The 12,095-nt window shown below is 42.2% G+C and overlaps 1 pseudogene; it reads right to left on the bottom strand.

Annotated features, from left to right (window-relative positions):
• Positions 1 to 1,519: 1,519 nt before the first annotated feature.
• The window catches only part of LOC139385572 (heparin cofactor 2-like), a 77,607-nt pseudogene continuing 67,031 nt past the window's right edge, over positions 1,520 to 12,095 (bottom strand).

Below are 12,095 nucleotides of genomic sequence, written 5' to 3' on the forward strand. Positions count from 1 at the left end.
CGCATTGCACACTGCCCTATCCCATCTGGGCAAGAGGAATACCTACGTCAGAATGCTGTTCATTGACTATAGCTCAGCCTTCAACACAATAGTATCCTCCAAGCTCATCATCAAGCTTAGGGCCCTGGGTCTGCACCCCGCTCTGTGCAACTGGGTCCTGGACTTCCTGATAGGCAGGTAGTGGTGAAGGTAGGAAACAACACCTCCACTTTGCTGATCCTCAACACAGGGACCCTCAAGGGTGCGTGCTCAGCCCCCTCCTGTACTCCCTGTTCACCCATGACTGCGTGGCCACCCACGCCTCCAACTCAATCATCAAGTTAGCAGATGACACAACAGTAGTAGGCTAGATAACCAACAATGCCGAGACAGCCTACAGGGAGGAGGTGAGGGCCCTTTTTCGTGGTCTGAGAGTCTTTTAGGTACCTTTTGGCAATTTTCAAGTGGGCTGTCATGTGCCTTTTACTGAGGAGTGGCTTGGGTCTTGCCACTTTACCATAAAGGCATGCTTGTTGGAGTGCTGCAGAGATGGTTGTTCTTCTGGATGGTTTTCCCATCTCCACAGAGGAACTCTGGAATTCAGTCATATTGACCATCGTGTTCTTGGTCACCTCTCTGACCAAGGCCATTCGCTTCCGATTCCACAGTTTGGCCGGGTGGCCAGCTCTAGGAAGAGTCTTGGTTGTTCCAAATTTTTTCCATTTAAGAATGATGGAGCCCACTGTGTTCTTGGGGACCTTCAATGCTGCAGACATTTTTTGGTACCCTTCCCCAGATCTGTGCCTCGACACAATCCTGTCTCGGAGCTCTATGGACAATTACTTCAACTTCATGGCTTGGTTTTTGCTCAGACATGCATTGTCAACTGTGGTACTTTATATAGTGTGTGTGTGTGTGTGTGTGTGTGTGTGTGTGTGTGTGTGTGTGTGTGTGTTTCCAAAACATGTCCAATAAATTGAATTTACCACAGGTAGACTAGAAGTTGTAGAAACATCTCAACGATGATCAATGAAAACAAGATGCACCTGAGCTCAATTTTGAGTCTCATAGAAAAGGGTCTGAATACTTATGTAAATAAGGTATTTCTGTTTAGTTTTTTTCATAAATTTGCAAATATTCCTAAAACCTGGTTTTGTTTTCATTATGGGGTATTGTGTGTAGATTGATGAGGAACCAAATTAATACATTTTACTATTAGGCTGTAACATAACAATGTGGAAAAGGGGAAGGGATCTGAATACTTCTGAATGCCATGTATGTGCATTGCATAAAGCTTGCTAATTAGCGTGTACTAGGACTAGTGAGCTGTATCCGTTGAAATAATAACTATACTATTCTTCTGGACTTGGAAATGTATGCAAACCTCGAGATTCCACCAAGTAGGTGGAAGTATCGTAGTATCGTTATAGGCTACTTTTAGCCATTTGTTAGGGTTGTCTCCCCAGCTGGTCTCTGGGAAGTTTGAAAGGACATATAGGCAAGCCATCAAGAATCAACTTTATCTAAATACCTAGACCGTTCAAGAGCCTGAAAGACGAAGGAGTTACATGACATATCAAAGACTAGCAAATGAGATTGAGATAAACCTTCTCACTAGCCAGCCAGCTAACATCAGCTAACGGGCAAAAAAGCTAGGGGTAAACAAACAGTGACTTAAAGCATAATGTGACAGCTTTACTGTCCGTGTTAGTATATCAGCTAAGAAATTAGTGGGAGAGTAAGTATCATGCAAATCATTTGTTGTGATTGCCAAGTATGGTAATAACGTCACGTTAGGCTGCTGTAAACGTTTATTGAAACAACAAAAATGTGTCAGTTGTTTCCTTAGGATGATGCCTAAATTTGGCTAATTACATGGGATTACTGACGGTACCCTACGGCTGTACCCTACTCTGGGGCGTGGTCACGTTAAATAACACCTCGCCTTGTGTATCTATTTGATACAAATATTTTTAAATAATTAGCCAATCAGAGTTGAGCTGAGTTCAGCTGTGGGTTGTCCTGCTGCAGCAAAACGTCCCCCAAGGGAGGCAGGTTTGGATTTGGCACCACATCAGAAGCAAAACGTAATTGTTTGAAAAAAAAGTATGTTTCTGGTCTGCTTGTGATGTGTTGTTGTCCTGCACTAGCTAGCTAGCTAGCTAAGTCTGCCCTTTCCAAAGCCATTGATGGAGACGAGGATTTTTACTTAATTATTTGTGCAGGCCAATGACTATAATGATGATTCTGATCTAACCATACATTGTGCCACTGGCTTGAGACAATTGCAGTTCAATATGTATCCTACATGTAGCTGGCTCATGTTAATTATCTAGCTAGTTTACTTATCTCATTCATTGTTGCCCATGCGACGAAGTTAGGCTCGCAAGCATTTTAGCACCGTAGCCTAGCTTAGGACATCAAAAACCAAACGCATGTACTACTATATGACAGTCATAAACCATTTTGCCAACCAGAAAAGGAGGTTAGCATTGGTGTTCATCTAGTCTTCCCCTTTTAAGTTTTTAAATTTATTTTCTTGCACTGACGCTCCAACACACACACCCTCACACACTACACATGCACACACACACAATACATACACATGCATGTTGACGGACACACACACACACTCACACAGACACACATTCACAGTCTTCACATATGCTGCTGCGAATGTGTTTATATATTCAGATTGCCTTGTGACTTTTACCCCTACCTACAGTACATGCACATAAAGTGGGGCAAAAAAGTATTTAGTCAGCGACCAATTGTGAAAGTTCTCCCACTTAAAAAGATGAGAGAGGCCTGTAATTTGCATCATAGGTACACGTCAACTATGACAGACAAAATGAGAAAAATTGTAGGATTTTTTATGATTTTATTTGCAAATTATGGTGGAAAATAAGTATTTGGTCAATAACAAAAGTTTATCTCAATACTTTGTTATATACCCTCTGTTGGTATTGACAGAGGTCAAACGTTTTCTGTAAGTCTTCACAAGCTTTTCACACACTGTTGCTGGTATTTTGGCCCTTTCCTCCATGCAGATCTCCTCTAGAGCTGGGGCTGTTTCTGGGCAACATGGACATTCAACTCCCTCCAAAGATTTTTTATGGGGTTGAGATCTGGAGACTGGCTAGGCCACTCCAGGACCTTGAAATGCTTCTTACGAAGCCACTCCTTCGTTGCCCGGGCGGTGTGTTTGGGATCATTGTCATGCTGAAAGACCCAGCCACGTTTCATCTTCAATGACCATGCTGATGGAAGGAGGTTTTCACTCAAAATCTCATGATACATGGCCCCATTCATTCTTTCCTTTACACGGTCGTCCTGGTCCCTTTGCAGAAAAACAGCCACAAAGCATGATGTTTCCACCCCCATGCTTCACAGTAGGTATGGTGTTCTTTGGATGCAACTCAGCATTCTTTGTCCTCCAAACACGACGAGTTGAGTTTTTACCAAAAACTTATATTTTGGTTTCATCTGACCATATAACATTCTCCCAATCTTCTTCTGGATCATCCAAATGCTCTCTAGCAAACTTCAGACTGCCCTGGACATGTACTGGCTTAAGCAGGGGGACACGTCTGGCACTGCAGGATTTGAGTCCCTGGCGGCGTAGTGTGTTACTGATGGTAGGCTTTGTTACTTTGGTCCCAGCTCTCTGCAGGTCATTCACTAGGTCCCCCCGTGTGGTTCTGGGATTTTTGCTCACCGTTCTTGTGATCATTTTAACCCCACGGGGTGAGATCTTGCGTGGAACCCCAGATCGAGGGAGATTATCAGTGGTCTTGTATGTCTTCCATTTCCTAATAATTGCTCCCACAGTTGATTTCTTCAAACCAAGCTGCTTACCTATTGCAGATTCAGTCTTCCCAGCCTGGTGCAGGTCTACAATTTTGTTTCTGGTGTTCTTTGACAGCTCTTTGGTCTTGGCCATAGTGGAGTTTGGAGTGTGACTGTTTGAGGCTGTGGACAGGTGTCTTTTATACTGATAACAAGTTCAAACAGGTGCCATTAATACAGGTAACGAGTGGAGGACAGAGGAGCCTCTTAAAGAAGACGTTACAGGTCTGTGAGAGCCAGAAATCGTGCTTGTTTGTACATGACCAAATACTTATTTTCCACCATAATTTGCAAATGAATTCATTAAAAATCCTTCAATGTGATTTTCTGGATTTTTTCCCTCATTTTGTCTGTCATAGTTGAAGTGTACCTATGATGAAAATCATATTTTTAAGTGGGAGAACTTGCACAATTGGTGGCTGACTAAATCATTTTTGCCCCGCTGTATTACCTCAACTACCTCGTACCCCTGCACATTGACTCGGTACTGGTACTCCTTGCATATAGCCTCGTTATTGTTATTTTATTGTGTTACTATTTCTTCTTTTATGCAACATATTTATTTTGTTCTTACTTTTTAGCTCTGCATTGTTGGGAAAGGGCTCATAAGTAAGCATTTTATGGTAAAGTCAACACCTGTATTCGGCGGATGTGAATCAGTACCATGGACAGCCACATGATATCTAGCAACGTTGATACGATTAAATCGATTATTATTATTTTTTAAAGATTTTTAAAAGTTTAGTTTTCACTATTAGGCTAATCATATGTCAAGAATTTTCAATCCCAATGATATTAATATCTTGTGACTAGGGGGCAGTATTTTCATTTTTGGATATACGTTGGAATAACGTTCCCAAAGTAAACGAGATATTTTGTCAGGACAAGATGCTAGAATATGCATATAATTGACAGCTTAGGATAGAAAACACTCTAAAGTTTCCAAAACTGTAAAAATATTGTCTGTGAGTATAACAGAACCGATATTGCGGGCGAAAGCCTGAGAAAAATCCAATCTGGAAGTGCCTCATCTTTTGAAAGTTCTGCGTTCCAATGCGTCCCTATTGAGCAGTGAATGGGCTATCAACCAGATTCCTTTTTCTACGTATTCCTCAAGGTGTCTACAGCATTGGGACATAGTTTTACGCCTTTATGTTGAGGAATACCCATAAGCGGCTACATTGTGTAAGTGGTCACCTGATGGCTCTCAGAGTGATTCTCGCATAAAATACAGAGATAGCCATTTTTCCAATCGGTCCTACTGAAAAACCAATTGTCCCGGTGGATATATTATCGAATATCGAAAAACACCTTGAGGATTGATTATAAACAACATTTGCCATGTTTCTGTCGATATTATGGAGCTAAAGTGGAATATTTTTTGGCGTTGTCGTGACCGCAATTTCCGGTCGATTTCTCAGCCAAACATGAAGAACAAACGGAGCTATTTCGCCTACAAAAATTATATTTTTGGAAAAAAGGAACATTGGCTATCTAACTGGGAGTCTCGTGAGTGAAAACATCCGAAGCTCATCAAAGGTAAACAATTTAATTTGATTGCTTTTCTGATTTTCGTGACCAAGTTACCTGCTGCTAGCTGGACATAATGCTAGGCTATCGATAAACTTACACAAATGCTTGTCTTGCTTTGGCTGTAAAGCATATTTTGAAAATCTGAGATGACATGGTGATTAACAAAAGGCTAAGCTGTGTCTCAACATATTTCACTTGTGATTTTCATGAATAGGAATATTTTCTAGTAATATTCATGTCCGTTGCGTTATGCTAATTAGTGTCAGTCGATGATTACGCTCCACCTGACACCCCACCTGGGATGGGGTGTCACTAGAGGATAACTAACAATCAATAAGCTTTGACCAATCTCAGAGGTTTGTAAGACCCTGGGTTTAATCATAATTAGGCAAAGACTCAGCTTATGCAAAAGGCTCGTAACGTTAATTCACGAGAGTGCTCTGAAGTCCATTGTATGACTTGCGCACGTACCTCCACACAAACAGTAGATATCCTACGCACATACATACACATGAACAGTAGGTGAGTTGTATCCTTCCCCAGAGTTCTCACCACTGTTTATCACTACCCAGTGCTGTTAGTTCCATTCCCCCGAGATTAGAGGAACCTTGAAAAGGACTCCCTGTCCTATCATAAGTTTCTCAGAGTTCTAGCCAGGTCGGGTCAACCACAGTTGAATTGTTCTCGGTATTTTCTTAGACACACACACACACAAACACCTTTCTCTCCCTCACATGTCTCTACCGAACATTATTGGACTTAAGTTTAGTACTTTAATCATTCATTATACATGCTACATAAAGTAATAATCACTAATAGTTACGTTTCAGGGTGGAATACTTTAATCATTACCTTTAAGCATATAATTCCCTTGTCATCATATTATAGACTGATTGGAGGATGTTTAAAATAGTGTTGAAGTAGTTTCTTTGTGTTGATAGTTCACGCTCCCAGGTCTAGAGAAACTTTATCTATTTAAACTACCTTGAACATAGGCCTATCACAATCATAGTGTGATACCTCTGGTTCACAGTCTGAGATTAATTTAGAACATCTAACCCCTTTTAAACATTGTGTGTTTGAGCTACAGGCTTCGGTTGTACCATTGCATTTGTCCATTTCTTCTGCATCTGTTGCTACCAACAATTAGCCTGTGTGATTACTGGGGACTGAGCTAGAGCGGTGTTCGTGAGACAACGGTGGATCCCGACGGGGCCCAGGATTGGATCTTTTTACAAAAACTACTGTAGAGCCACATTGGTTTGAGCTATCTATGAAAAGCTGAGACTCTCACAAACACGCAAATGTTACATGTTTTGTTCTGATGCTCACAAGCTAAATAACAGTCGTTGGAAGGTAAGGAGTTCTTCTACATAGACGATCGTAGGAAATCACAGTATCTATAATACTGTAATAAGCTCACGTAGTTGCTTTCATAAATTCCACACAGTTGTCACTGACTATTTTCTGTACTTACAGCATTCCTATAAATTCATTTTTATCAGGTTTTTGCTTTGGTGGACCAGATATTTTTAGGTGAACGAGCTACCAGCGCTTTGAAAAGTTCATTTAATTAGACTTTTCTGTGAATATATTGTCTCACATTCCTACCTGCAAAAGGACCAACCGACTTCTGTTGACTCCACAACATGACGGGTATTTGTATGGCTTGTTTTTGTGTCTGAGCGCTGTTCTCAGAATATTGCATTATTGCATGTATTTTTTAAATCTGACACAGCGGTTGCATTAAGGAGAAGTGGATCTACAATTCCATGCATAACACTTGTATCCTTTAGCAATGTTTATTATGAGTATTTCTGTAAATTGATGTGGCTTTCGCAAAATCGCCGGATGTTTTGGAGGCAAAACATTACCGAACATAACGCGTCAATGTAAACTAAGATTTTTGGATATAAATACGAAAAAAACATACCTGTATTGTGTAACATGAAGTCCTATGAGTGTGCAACATGAATTAAAAATTCTTTATATATTATAACAAATTTCGCTTTCTCCCGCATTGGATAGCGGTTGCTGTCTGCGGTTCTGGAACATCAGTGCACTGGAATGATCTAGTAACCGAAAAAGTGCTAAACAAATCAAAACATATGAGATTCTTCAAAGTAGCCACCCTTGCGTTGATGACAGCTTTGAATTCTCTCAACCAGCTTCATGAGGTAATCACCTGGAATGCTTTTCCAATAGTCTTGACGGAGTTTCCAGATATGCTGAGTACTTGTTGGATGCTTTTCCTTCACTCTGTGGTCCAACTCATCCTAAACCATCTCAATTGCGTTGAGGTTGGGTGATTGTGGAGGCCAGGTCATCTGATGTAGCACTCCTTCTTGGTCTAATAGCCCTTACACAGCCTGGAGGTGTGTTTTGGGTCTTTGTCCTGTTGAAAAACAAACGATAGTCCCACTATCGCTGAAGAATGCTGTGGTAGCCATGCTGGTTAAGTGTGCCTTGAATTCTAAATAAATCACTGACAGTGTCACCAGTAAAGCACGCCCACACCATCACACCACCTCCTCCATGCTTCACGGTGGGAACCACACATGCGGAGATCATCTGTTCACCTACTCTGCGTCTCACAAAGACATGGCGGTTTGAATCAAAAATCTCAATTTTGATCTCATCAGACCAAAGGACAGATTTCCATGTCCATTTATTGTGTTTCTTGGTTCAAGCAAGTCTCTTCTTATTATTGATGTCCTTTAGTAGTGGTTTCTTTGCAGCAATTCATCCATGAAGGCCTGATTCACGCAGTCTCCTCTGAACAGTTGATGTTGAGATGTGTCTGTTACTTGAACTCCGTGAGATAAAATCTGAGGCGCAGTTAATTGCAGATTTCTGAGGCTGATAACTTTATTGAACTTATCATCTGCAGCATAACTAACTCTGGGTCTTCCTTTCCTGTGGTGATCCTCATGAGAGCCAGTTTCATCATAGCGCTTGATGGTTTTTGCGAATGCACTTGAAGAAACTTTTAAAAGTTCTTGAAATTTTACGCATTGACTGACCTTAGTTTCTTAAAGTAATGATGGACTGTCATTTTTTTTGCTTATTTGAGCTGTTCTTGCCACAATATAGACATGGTCTTTTACCAAATAGGTCTATTTTATGTATACCACCCCTACAACACAACTGATTGACTCAAATGCATTAAGAAGGAAAGAAATTCCACAAATTAAGTTTTATCAAGGCACACCTGTTAATTGAAATGCATTCCAGGTAACTACTTCATGAAGCTGGTTGAGAGAATGCCAAGAGTGTGCAAAGCTGTATTCAAGGCAAAGGGTGGCTACTTTGAAGACACTTTTTTGTTTACTACATGATTCCAGATGTGTTATTTCATAGTTTGAATATCTTCACTATTATTCTACAATGTATAAAATAGTGAAAATTAAGTAAAACCCTTGAATGAGTAGGTGCGTCCAAACTTTTGACAGGTATTGCATATCTACAGAAATAAGACAGATCCAGCTTCTGTTTGAGTGCTTGTTTAATTGCCTACTGATTCCGTGAATTTCATGTCGGATAAACAATTTCACAAATTCGGCTGTTTTTAATCTTTGTTATGCTGTACTGAAGGCTTTACACTTTTTTTGTTAGAACAGCCTCTCTGGTATTACTTATAATTCTTGTTAACACTCTTCCAAATTGTCAGATTTAAAAAATAAAAATAATAATAATTCTCCTTTTTCTAAATTTCATTTTCATTCATTATATTAATAAGTAATGTTGTTATCATTAGTTGGCTTAGTATAGCTGCATTGTACCACCATCAAGATGTTGGCCAAAGAGGACATCCTGTTTATTCTTAATACCGTAACGTCCTTAGGCCTGTATTTCAATAGTTACAGTATATAGGTCACTGTATCAATCAATATTCATGTCATCACACAGAACTTTTCAGTCAGAAATGGCTGTAATTATGTTGCAGGTTCAGCAACATGGACAGCGCGACAAACATTGTTTAAGTTTTGTAGTGGTCGCTGCAGGATGGAGGGGAGAGAGACAATAGGTGCTAGTCACACAGTCACGCGCTGTCATTTTTTAACACAGCACAGCAAGTCTGAGCACAATCAAATCAATTGCGGTTGGACTCCCTCTAGTCATTTGTGTGCCTTAATTATTTCATCAAACATTGTGCTTAAAGCATCAGACAAGGTAAGTGTATATAATTGATTTAATTAAGATTGATTAAGTGTCTATATATGGAAAAATACACAGAGGCGCCAGCCAGTGCCCCCTCAGCCCAGAGGCGCCAGCCAGTGCCCCCTCAGCCCAGAGGCGCCAGCCAGTGCCCCCTCAGCCCAGAGGCGCCAGCCAGTGCCCCCTCAGCCCAGAGGCGCCAGCCAGTGCCCCCTCAGCCCAGAGGCGCCAGCCAGTGCCCCCTCAGCCCAGAGGCGCCAGCCAGTGCCCCCTCAGCCCAGAGGCGCCAGTGCCCCCTCAGCCCAGAGGCGCCAGCCAGTGCCCCCTCAGCCCAGAGGCGCCAGCCAGTGCCCCCTCAGCCCAGAGGCGCCAGCCAGTGCCCCCTCAGCCCAGAGGCGCCAGTGCCCCCTCAGCCCAGAGGCGCCAGTGCCCCCTCAGCCCAGAGGCGCCAGTGCCCCCTCAGCCCAGAGGCGCCAGTGCCCCCTCAGCCCAGAGGCGCCAGTGCCCCCTCAGCCCAGAGGCGCCGCTGCCCCTCTGTCCCGAGCTGCCCCTCTGTCCCGAGCTGCCCCTCTGTCCCGAGCTGCCCCTCTGTCCCGAGCTGCCCCTCCGTCCAGTGGGGTCATTTAGTAGGGTCGCCGTGGTTAGGAGGCCACGGAAGCGGACAAGGTGGTGGACTAAGACTATGGTGAAGTGGGGGCCACGTCCAGCACCAGAGCCGCCACCGCGGACAGATGCCCACCCAGACCCTCCCCAGTAGGTTCAGGTTTTGCCGGAGTCCGCACCTTGGGGGGGGGGGGGGGGGGTACTGTCACACCCTGACTATAGTTTGCTTTGTATGTTTTGTTTGGTCAGGGTGTGATCTGAGTGGGCATTCTGTTACATGTCTAGTTTGTCTATTTCTATGTTTGGCCTGATATGGTTCTCAATCAGAGGCAGGTGTTAGTCATTGTCTCTGATTGGCAACCATATTTAGGTAGCCTGTTTGGTGTTGGGTTTTGTGGGTGATTGTTCCTGTCTCTGTGTTTGTTTTCACCAGATAGGCTGTTTAGGTTTTCTCATGTTTATTGTTTTGTTAGTCTATTCATGTATAGTTTCTTTATTAAAGAACCATGAATAATAACCACGCTGCATTTTGGTCCGCCTCTCCTTCAACTCAAGAAAACCGTTACACATATTACATGCACAATGCTTTTTATGGAAACTTTGTACAGTATATGTATTGGGTATACTTTCCAAGTTACAGTATATCCTTTATAATATTTTTTATGATATCACAAATTGACATCAGTGTTCTATAGATCGCCTCTGACCATTCTCCATGTACCATGTTAGAAATAATGTTCCAGTATTTGCTGTTGGTCTGTTGAAACAAAGGACATTCGTTTGGTGAATGTTGAGAGCGCAAGCCTGGATCTTCTCCCTTGGTTTACAACAAGTAGTTATTTCCCCCCTCTATCTATCAATCAATCAAATGTATTTCTAAAGCCCTTCTTACGTCAGCTGATGTCACAAAGTGCTGTACAGAAACCCAGCCTAAAACCCCAAACAGCAAGCAATGCAGGTGTAGAAGCACGGTGGCTAGACAAACTCCCTAGAAAGGCCAGAACCTAGGAAGAAACCTAAGATGAGAGGGGGTCTTGTTTAAGTTATTCATTGCAAACCTGATCTGACCTATTTTGATTCTAGTGGACAGTCATGAGACATAGTTAGTTTGATTAATCATCTATCATGTTGACAATAGCAGTCATGCTTGAATGTAACACTAACAATTGCTGCTTAATATTTATAGGGACATGTCCTGATGGGCCTTCTATAGCCATGAGCCACTATTTCAGTGTCCCTAGAGATTTAACAACTGCTGCCTATCTCCTCTTTCCTCCCTTTGTGCTCGTAGAGCCATTAATCTGTGCCTCAAACTTTCTGAGAAGCTACAGTCCAAGACCTCCAGTAAAGTAATTATTGCACACATGCCCCTGCTCATCTGCTGTCGACAGGTAATCTTCTCCTTCTTCCTCCTTTTTCTATGGCTCTCTTGTCTTCTATGCTCTGTGTGTCACACCCTGGTCTTAGTATTTTGTGTTTTATTATTTTGGTCAGGCCAGGGTGTGACATGGGTTAATTATGTGGTGTGTTTTGTCTTGGTTTTTTTGTAGGTATTGGGATTGTGGTATAGTGGGGTTATCTAGGAAAGTCTATGGTTGCCTGAAGTGGTTCTCAATCAGAGGTAGGTGTTTATCGTTGTCTCTGATTGGGAACAATATTTAGGCAGCCATATTCTTTGAGTGTTTCGTGGGTGATTGTTCCTGTCTCTGTGTTAGTTTGCACCAGTATAGGCTGTTTTCTAGTTACGTTTATTGTTTGTATTGTTCGCGTTTATTATTTTATTAAATATGAATCGAAATAACCACGCTGCATTTTGGTCCTCCTTTGCTCTGTTCATCTTTGCCTTGATCCTGACTAGTCTCCCAGTCCCTGCCGCTGAAAAACATCCCCACAGCATGATGCTGCCACCACCATGCTTCACCGTAGGAATGGTGCCAAGTTTCCTTCAGACGTGACACTTTCCTTCAAATATT

Source organism: Oncorhynchus clarkii, chromosome 3 (assembly GCF_045791955.1).
Source record: "Oncorhynchus clarkii lewisi isolate Uvic-CL-2024 chromosome 3, UVic_Ocla_1.0, whole genome shotgun sequence".
NCBI classification, from domain to species: domain Eukaryota; kingdom Metazoa; phylum Chordata; class Actinopteri; order Salmoniformes; family Salmonidae; genus Oncorhynchus; species Oncorhynchus clarkii.